General features: G+C 32.9%; 5 non-coding genes across 5 annotated transcripts; all 5 read right to left on the reverse strand.

Annotated features, from left to right (window-relative positions):
- Positions 1–265: 265 nt before the first annotated feature.
- TRNAL-AAG (transfer RNA leucine (anticodon AAG)) lies at positions 266–347 on the reverse strand. Its single transcript has one exon. It is a non-coding gene; the product is annotated as a tRNA-Leu (tRNA).
- A 1,328-nt stretch (positions 348–1,675) lies between these two features.
- Positions 1,676–1,757, reverse strand: TRNAL-AAG (transfer RNA leucine (anticodon AAG)). Its single transcript has one exon. It is a non-coding gene; the product is annotated as a tRNA-Leu (tRNA).
- Positions 1,758–3,098: 1,341 nt separating this feature from the next.
- TRNAL-AAG (transfer RNA leucine (anticodon AAG)) lies at positions 3,099–3,180 on the reverse strand. Its single transcript has one exon. It is a non-coding gene; the product is annotated as a tRNA-Leu (tRNA).
- Positions 3,181–4,504: 1,324 nt separating this feature from the next.
- TRNAL-AAG (transfer RNA leucine (anticodon AAG)) lies at positions 4,505–4,586 on the reverse strand. Its single transcript has one exon. It is a non-coding gene; the product is annotated as a tRNA-Leu (tRNA).
- A 1,328-nt stretch (positions 4,587–5,914) lies between these two features.
- TRNAL-AAG (transfer RNA leucine (anticodon AAG)) lies at positions 5,915–5,996 on the reverse strand. The gene has a single exon. It is a non-coding gene; the product is annotated as a tRNA-Leu (tRNA).
- Between the last annotated feature and the right edge of the window lie 3,057 nt (positions 5,997–9,053).

Below are 9,053 nucleotides of genomic sequence, written 5' to 3' on the forward strand. Positions count from 1 at the left end.
TAATTGTATGATAAGACAACTCAGTAATTAAATATTAGTTATGATATTACTTCTAATTACTTCATGCCAACTTAATTTTGGCTCATCTTGACTGTTAGCAGATAACATTTTTAAAACATTTGGGAAGTCTCTTGTAACAATGATGAACTGTTGAGTAGCTAGAGGAATCTTCCACCAACAAATTTCAGCTGGGTAATATCCTTTCTAATGGAAAAAAAGAATCAGTTTGACATCAATAACTGGCCTACTCTTTGTATAATAAATATGGCAGCAGTGGGATTTGAACCCACGCCTCCGAAGAGACTAGAGCCTTAATCCAGCGCCTTAGACCGCTCGGCCATGCTACCACATGTGCTTATCTTTAGGATAGCTCACAGATCTAGAACATCAAAATTAAAGGGTTTTTTGTTTTTAAGTATTAATTGAAAAGATGTCAGCAAAGGTTAAAAGAAAGTTCATTATTAAACATAAAATCGATGAGAATTTCATATTTTTTATTGAATTGCATTTTGTTTATTTTCATTGAAATAACAAAAGAAATTGAGATGCATGAAGTAGTAAAATATTAGTTCTGATAGGGCACATAATTAATTCATGCAAAATTAAACTTTGAATATCTTTACTGTTAGCAGATATCATTATTTTAAAGGTTTGAGAAGACTGTTCCAACTATGATGAACTGTTTAGAACTCGGTGACTAATGCAGGATACTATCACCATCCTTTTTCAGTTGGTTAATATCTGATCAATCATGAATTGATGATAAATTGTTTTGAACTACTGCATGTGACAGCTTAAGGTGTGCTTCCACCAACCAAATGTAGCTTCTTTTATACCTTATCTACTTTAGGAAACCACTTTGATATAAGTCACTGGATCTTCTCCTTTTCAGTTGGTTAATATCTGATCAATCATCAGTTGATGATAAATTGTTTTAAACTACTGCATGTGACAGCTTAAGGTGTGCTTCCACCAACCAAATGTAGCTTCTTTTATACCTTATCCACTTTGGTATATATCACTGGATCTTCTCCTTGGAGAATAAATATGGCAGCAGTGGGATTTGATTCCAGTGGCTTGAATAGCTCTGTCATCCTACAACCTGCTGTACACTTTAAAATATTTTAGCTCTCATATCTGGAATGTCATTCAAAACTTTACCCAAAGTCAGGAAAAGCTGAGATAAAATGCAAAAGAAGCCAGATACATTTAACAAGTAATGATTATATTTGACTTCAAATTTCCTTCATTTAGCGCAACTGATGAATCCAAACAACTTTGAAGTATTATTCAAATGCCTAAAATAGACAGCTGTGCGATTAAAATCCAGAGTGATAGGAAAGTTAGAGAAATCGGAATATAAATCCATAAATTTATACCAATGAGTCACGTTGCCAACATTTCCATCTCTAATTGTATGATAAGACAACTCAGTAATTAAATATTAGTTATGATATTACTTCTAATTACTTCATGCCAACTTAATTTTGGCTCATCTTGACTGTTAGCAGATAACATTTTTAAAACATTTGGGAAGTCTCTTGTAACAATGATGAACTGTTGAGTAGCTAGAGGAATCTTCCACCAACAAATTTCAGCTGGGTAATATCCTTTCTAATGGAAAAAAAGAATCAGTTTGACATCAATAACTGGCCTACTCTTTGTACAATAAATATGGCAGCAGTGGGATTTGAACCCACACCTCCGAAGAGACTGGAGCCTTAATCCAGCGCCTTAGACCGCTCGGCCATGCTACCACATGTGCTTATCTTTAGGATAGCTTACAGATCTAGAACATCAAAATTAAAGGGTTTTTTGTTTTTAAGTATTAATTGAAAAGATGTCAGCAAAGGTTAAAAGAAAGTTCATTATTAAACATAAAATCGATGAGAATTTCATATTTTTTATTGATTTGCATTTTGTTTATTTTCATTGAAATAACAAAAGAAATTGGGATGCATGAAGTAGTAAACTATTAGTTCTGATAGGGCACATAATTAATTCATGCAAAATTAAACTTTGAATATCTTTACTGTTAGCAGATATCATTATTTTAAAGGTTTGAGAAGACTGTTCCAACTATGATGAACTGTTTAGAACTCGGTGACTAATGCAGGATACTATCACCATCTTTTTTCAGTTGGTTAATATCTGATCAATCATGAATTGATGATAAATTGTTTTGAACTACTGCATGTGACAGCTTAAGGTGTGCTTCCACCAACCAAATGTAGCTTCTTTTATACCTTATCTACTTTAGGAAACCACTTTGATATAAGTCACTGGATCTTCTCCTTTTCAGTTGGTTAATATCTGATCAATCATCAGTTGATGATAAATTGTTTTAAACTACTGCATGTGACAGCTTAAGGTGTGCTTCCACCAACCAAATGTAGCTTCTTTTATACCTTATCTACTTTAGGAAACCACTTTGATATATATCACTGGATCTTCTCCTTGGAGAATAAATATGGCAGCAGTGGGATTTGATTCCAACGGCTTGAATAGCTCTGTCATCCTACAACCTGCTGTACACTTTAAAATATTTTAGCTCTCATATCTGGAATGTCATTCAAAACTTTACCCAAAGTCAGGAAAAGCTGAGATAAAATGCAAAAGAAGCCAGGTACATTTAACAAGTAATGATTATATTTGACTTCAAATTTCCTTCATTTAGCGCAACTGATGTATCCAAACAACTTTGAAGTATTATTCAAATGCCTAAAATAGACAGCTGTGAGATTAAAATACAGAGTGATAGAAAAGTTAGAGAAATCAGAATATAAATCCATCAATTTATACCAATGAGTCACGTTGCCAACATTTCCATCTCTAATTGTATGATAAGACAACTCAGTAATTAAATATTAGTTATGATATTACTTCTAATTACTTCATGCCAACTTAATTTTGTCTCATCTTGACAGTTAGTAGATAACATTTTTAAAACATTTGGGAAGTCTCTTGTAACAATAATGAACTGTTGAGTAGCTAGAGGAATCTTTCACCAACAAATTTCAGCTGGGTAATATCCTTTCTAATGGAAAAAAAGAATCACTTTGACATAAATAACTGGCCTACTCTTTGTATAATAAATATGGCAGCAGTGGGATTTGAACCCACGCCTCCGAAGAGACTGGAGCCTTAATCCAGCACCTTAGACCACTCGGCCATGCTACCACATGTGCATATCATTAGGATAGCTTACAGATCTAGAACATCAAAATTAAAGGGTTTTTTGTTTTAAAGTATTAATTGAAAAGATGTCAGCAAAGGTTAAAATAAAGTTCATTATTAAACATAAAATCGATGAGAAATTCATATTTTTTATTGAATTGCATTTTGTTTATTTTCACTGAAATAACAAAAGAAATTGAGATGCATGAAGTTGTAAAATATTAGTTCTGATAGGGCACATAATTAATTCATGCAAAATTAAAATTTGAATATCTTTACTGTTAGCAGATATCATTATTTTAAAGGTTTGAGAAGACTGTTGCAACTATGATGAACGGTTTAGAACTCGGTGACTAATGCAGGATACTATCACCATCCTTTTTCAGTTGGTTAATATCTGATCAATCATGAATTGATGATAAATTGTTTTGAACTACTGCATGTGACAGCTTAAGGTGTGCTTCCACCAACCAAATGTAGCTTCTTTTATACCTTATCTACTTTAGGAAACCACTTTGATATAAGTCACTGGATCTTCTCCTTTTCAGTTGGTTAATATCTGATCAATCATCAGTTGATGATAAATTGTTTTAAACTACTGCATGTGACAGCTTAAGGTGTGCTTCCACCAACCAAATTTAGCTTCTTTTATACCTTATCTACTTTAGGAAACCACTTTGGTATATATCACTGGATCTTCTCCTTGGAGAATAAATATGGCAGCAGTGGGATTTGATTCCAGTGGCTTGAATAGCTCTGTCATCCTACAACCTGCTGTACACTTTAAAATATTTTAGCTCTCATATCTGGAATGTCATTCAAAACTTTACCCAAAGTCAGGAAAAGCTGAGATAAAATGCAAAAGAAGCCAGGTACATTTAACAAGTAATGATTATATTTGACTTCAAATTTCCTTCATTTAGCGCAACTGATGAATCCAAACAACTTTGAAGTATTATTCAAATGCCTAAAATAGACAGTTGTGAGATTAAAATCCAGAGTGATAGGAAAGATAGAGAAATCGGAATATAAATCCATCAATTTATACCAATGAGTCACGTTGCCAACATTTCCATCTCTAATTGTATGATAAGACAACTCAGTAATTAAATTTTAGTTATGATATTACTTCTAATTACTTCATGCCAACTTAATTTTGGCTCATCTTGACTGTTAGCAGATAACATTTTTAAAACATTTGGGAAGTCTCTTGTAACAATGATGAACTGTTGAGTAGCTAGAGAATCTTCCACCAACAAATTTCAGCTAATGGAAAAAAAGAATCACTTTGACATCAATAACTGGCCTACTCTTTGTATAATAAATATGGCAGCAGTGGGATTTGAACCCACGCCCCCGAAGAGACTGGAGCCTTAATCCAGCGCCTTAGACCGCTCGGCCATGCTACCACATGTGCATATCATTAGGATAGCTCACAAATCTAGAACATCAAAATTAAAGGGTTTTTTGTTTTTAAGTATTAATTGAAAAGATGTCAGCAAAGGTTAAAAGAAAGTTCATTATTAAACATAAAATCGATGAGAATTTCATATTTTTTATTGAATTGCATTTTGTTTATTTTCATTGAAATAACAAAAGAAATTGAGATGCATGAAGTAGTAAAATATTAGTTCTGATAGGGCACATAATTAATTCATGCAAAATTAAACTTTGAATATCTTTACTGTTAGCAGATATCATTATTTTAAAGGTTTGAGAAGACTGTTCCAACTATGATGAACTGTTTAGAACTCGGTGACTAATGCAGGATACTATCACCATCCTTTTTCAGTTGGTTAATATCTGATCAATCATGAATTGATGATAAATTGTTTTGAACTACTGCATGTGACAGCTTAAGGTGTGCTTCCACCAACCAAATGTAGCTTCTTTTATACCTTATCTACTTTAGGAAACCACTTTGATATAAGTCACTGGATCTTCTCCTTTTCAGTTGGTTAATATCTGATCAATCATCAGTTGATGATAAATTGTTTTAAACTACTGCATGTGACAGCTTAAGGTGTGCTTCCACCAACCAAATGTAGCTTCTTTTATACCTTATCCACTTTGGTATATATCACTGGATCTTCTCCTTGGAGAATAAATATGGCAGCAGTGGGATTTGATTCCAGTGGCTTGAATAGCTCTGTCATCCTACAACCTGCTGTACACTTTAAAATATTTTAGCTCTCATATCTGGAATGTCATTCAAAACTTTACCCAAAGTCAGGAAAAGCTGAGATAAAATGCAAAAGAAGCCAGATACATTTAACAAGTAATGATTATATTTGACTTCAAATTTCCTTCATTTAGCGCAACTGATGAATCCAAACAACTTTGAAGTATTATTCAAATGCCTAAAATAGACAGCTGTGCGATTAAAATCCAGAGTGATAGGAAAGTTAGAGAAATCGGAATATAAATCCATCAATTTATACCAATGAGTCACGTTGCCAACATTTCCATCTCTAATTGTATGATAAGACAACTCAGTAATTAAATATTAGTTATGATATTACTTCTAATTACTTCATGCCAACTTAATTTTGGCTCATCTTGACTGTTAGCAGATAACATTTTTAAAACATTTGGGAAGTCTCTTGTAACAATGATGAACTGTTGAGTAGCTAGAGGAATCTTCCACCAACAAATTTCAGCTGGGTAATATCCTTTCTAATGGAAAAAAAGAATCAGTTTGACATCAATAACTGGCCTACTCTTTGTACAATAAATATGGCAGCAGTGGGATTTGAACCCACGCCTCCGAAGAGACTGGAGCCTTAATCCAGCGCCTTAGACCGCTCGGCCATGCTACCACATGTGCTTATCTTTAGGATAGCTTACAGATCTAGAACATCAAAATTAAAGGGTTTTTTGTTTTTAAGTATTAATTGAAAAGATGTCAGCAAAGGTTAAAAGAAAGTTCATTATTAAACATAAAATCGATGAGAATTTCATATTTTTTATTGATTTGCATTTTGTTTATTTTCATTGAAATAACAAAAGAAATTGGGATGCATGAAGTAGTAAACTATTAGTTCTGATAGGGCACATAATTAATTCATGCAAAATTAAACTTTGAATATCTTTACTGTTAGCAGATATCATTATTTTAAAGGTTTGAGAAGACTGTTCCAACTATGATGAACTGTTTAGAACTCGGTGACTAATGCAGGATACTATCACCATCCTTTTTCAGTTGGTTAATATCTGATCAATCATGAATTGATGATGAATTGGTTTGAACTACTGCATGTGACAGCTTAAGGTGTGCTTCCACCAACCAAATGTAGCTTCTTTTATACCTTATCTACTTTAGGAAACCACTTTGATATAAGTCACTGGATCTTCTCCTTTTAAGTTGGTTAATATCTGATCAATCATCAGTTGATGATAAATTGTCTTAAACTACTGCATGTGACAGCTTAAGGTGTGCTTCCACCAACCAAATTTAGCTTCTTTTATACCTTATCTACTTAACAAGTAATGATTATATTTGACTTCAAATTTCCTTCATTTAGCTCAACTGATGTATCCAAACAACTTTGAAGTATTATTCAAATGCCTAAAATAGACAGCTGTGAGATTAAAATACAGAGTGATAGAAAAGTTAGAGAAATCGGAATATAAATCCATCATTTTATACCAATGAGTCACGTTGCGCAACATTTCCATCTCTAATTGTATGATAAGACAACTCAGTAATTAAATATTAGTTATGATATTACTTCTAATTTCTTCGTGCCAACTTAATTTTGGCTCATCTTGAATGTTAGCAGATAACATTTTTAAAGCATTTGGGAAGTCTGTTGTAACAATGATGAACTGTTGAGTAGCTAGAGGAATCTTCCACCAACAAATTTCAGCTGGGTAATATCCTTTCTAATGGAAAAAAGGAATCAGTTTGACATCAATAACTGGCCTACTCTTTGTATAACAAATATGGCAGCAGAGGGATTTGAACCCATGCCTCCGAAGAGACTGGAGCCTTAATCGAGCGCCTTAGACTGCTCAGCCATGCTACCACATGTGCCACATTATTATTAGGATAGCTCACAGATCTAGAACATCAAAATTAAAGGGTTTTTTGTTTTTAAGTATTAATTGAAAAGATGTCAGCAAAGGTTAAAAGAAAGTTCATTATTAAACATAAAATCGATGAGAAATTCATATTTTTTATTGAATTGCATTTTGTTTATTTTCACAGAAATAACAAAAGAAATTGAGATGCATGAAGTAGTAAAATATTAGTTCTGATAGGGCACATAATTAATTCATGCAAAATTAAAATTTGAATATCTTTACTGTTAGCAGATATCATTATTTTAAAGGTTTGAGAAGACTGTTGCAACTATGATGAACTGTTTAGAACTTGGTGGCTAATGCAGGATACTATCACCAACCTTTTTCAGTTGGTTAATATCTGATCAATCATCAATTGATGATAAATTGTTTTGAACTACTGCATGTGACAGCTTAAGGTGTGCTTCCACCAACCAAATTTAGCTTCTTTTATACATTATCTACTTTAGGAAACCACTTTGATATATATCACTGGATCTTCTCCTTGGAGAATAAATATGGCAGCAGTGGGATTTGATTCCAGTGGCTTGAATAGCTCTGTCATCCTACAACCTGCTGTACACTTTAAAATATTTTAGCTCTCATATCTGGAATGTCATTCAAAACTTTACCCAAAGTCAGGAAAAGCTGAGATAAAATGCAAAAGAAGCCAGGTACATTTAACAAGTAATGATTATATTTGACTTCAAATTTCCTTCATTTAGTGCAACTGATGTATCCAAACAACTTTGAAGTATTATTCAAATGCCTAAAATAGACAGCTGTGAGATTAAAATACAGAGTGATAGAAAAGTTAGAGAAATCGGAATATAAATCCATCAATTTATACCAATGAGTCACGTTGCGCAACATTTCCATCTCTAATTGTATGATAAGACAACTCAGTAATTAAATATTAGTTATGATATTACTTCTAATTTCTTCGTGCCAACTTAATTTTGGCTCATCTTGAATGTTAGCAGATAACATTTTTAAAACATTTGGGAAGTCTCTTGTAACAATGATGAACTGTTGAGTAGCTAGAGGAATCTTCCACCAACAAATTTCAGCTGGGTAATATCCTTTCTAATGGAAAAAAGGAATCAGTTTGACATCAATAACTGGACTACTCTTTGTATAACAAATATGGCAGCAGAGGGATTTGAACCCACGCCTCCGAAGAGACTGGAGCCTTAATCCAGCGCCTTAGACTGCTCAGCCATGCTACCACATGTGCTTATTATTAGGATAGCTCACAGATCTAGAACATCAAAATTAAAGGGTTTTTTGTTTTTAAGTATTAATTGAAAAGATGTCAGCAAAGGTTAAAAGAAAGTTCATTATTAAACATAAAATCGTTGAGAAATTCATATTTTTTATTGAATTGCATTTTGTTTATTTTCACAGAAATAACAAAAGAAATTGAGATGCATGAAGTAGTAAAATATTAGTTCTGATAGGGCACATAATTAATTCATGCAAAATTAAAATTTGAATATCTTTACTGTTAGCAGATATCATTATTTTAAAGGTTTGAGAAGACTGTTGCAACTATGATGAACTGTTTAGAACTTGGTGGCTAATGCAGGATACTATCACCAACCTTTTTCAGTTGGTTAATATCTGATCAATCATCAATTGATGATAAATTGTTTTGAACTACTGCATGTGACAGCTTAAGGTGTGCTTCCACCAACCAAATTTAGCTTCTTTTATACATTATCTACTTTAGGAAACCACTTTGATATATATCACTGGATCTTCTCCTTGGAGAATAAATATGGCAGCAGTGGGATTTGATTCCAGTGGCT

This window comes from Taudactylus pleione, unplaced genomic scaffold, assembly GCF_031769625.1.
Source record: "Taudactylus pleione unplaced genomic scaffold, aTauple2 ptg000016l, whole genome shotgun sequence".
Taxonomy (NCBI): domain Eukaryota; kingdom Metazoa; phylum Chordata; class Amphibia; order Anura; family Myobatrachidae; genus Taudactylus; species Taudactylus pleione.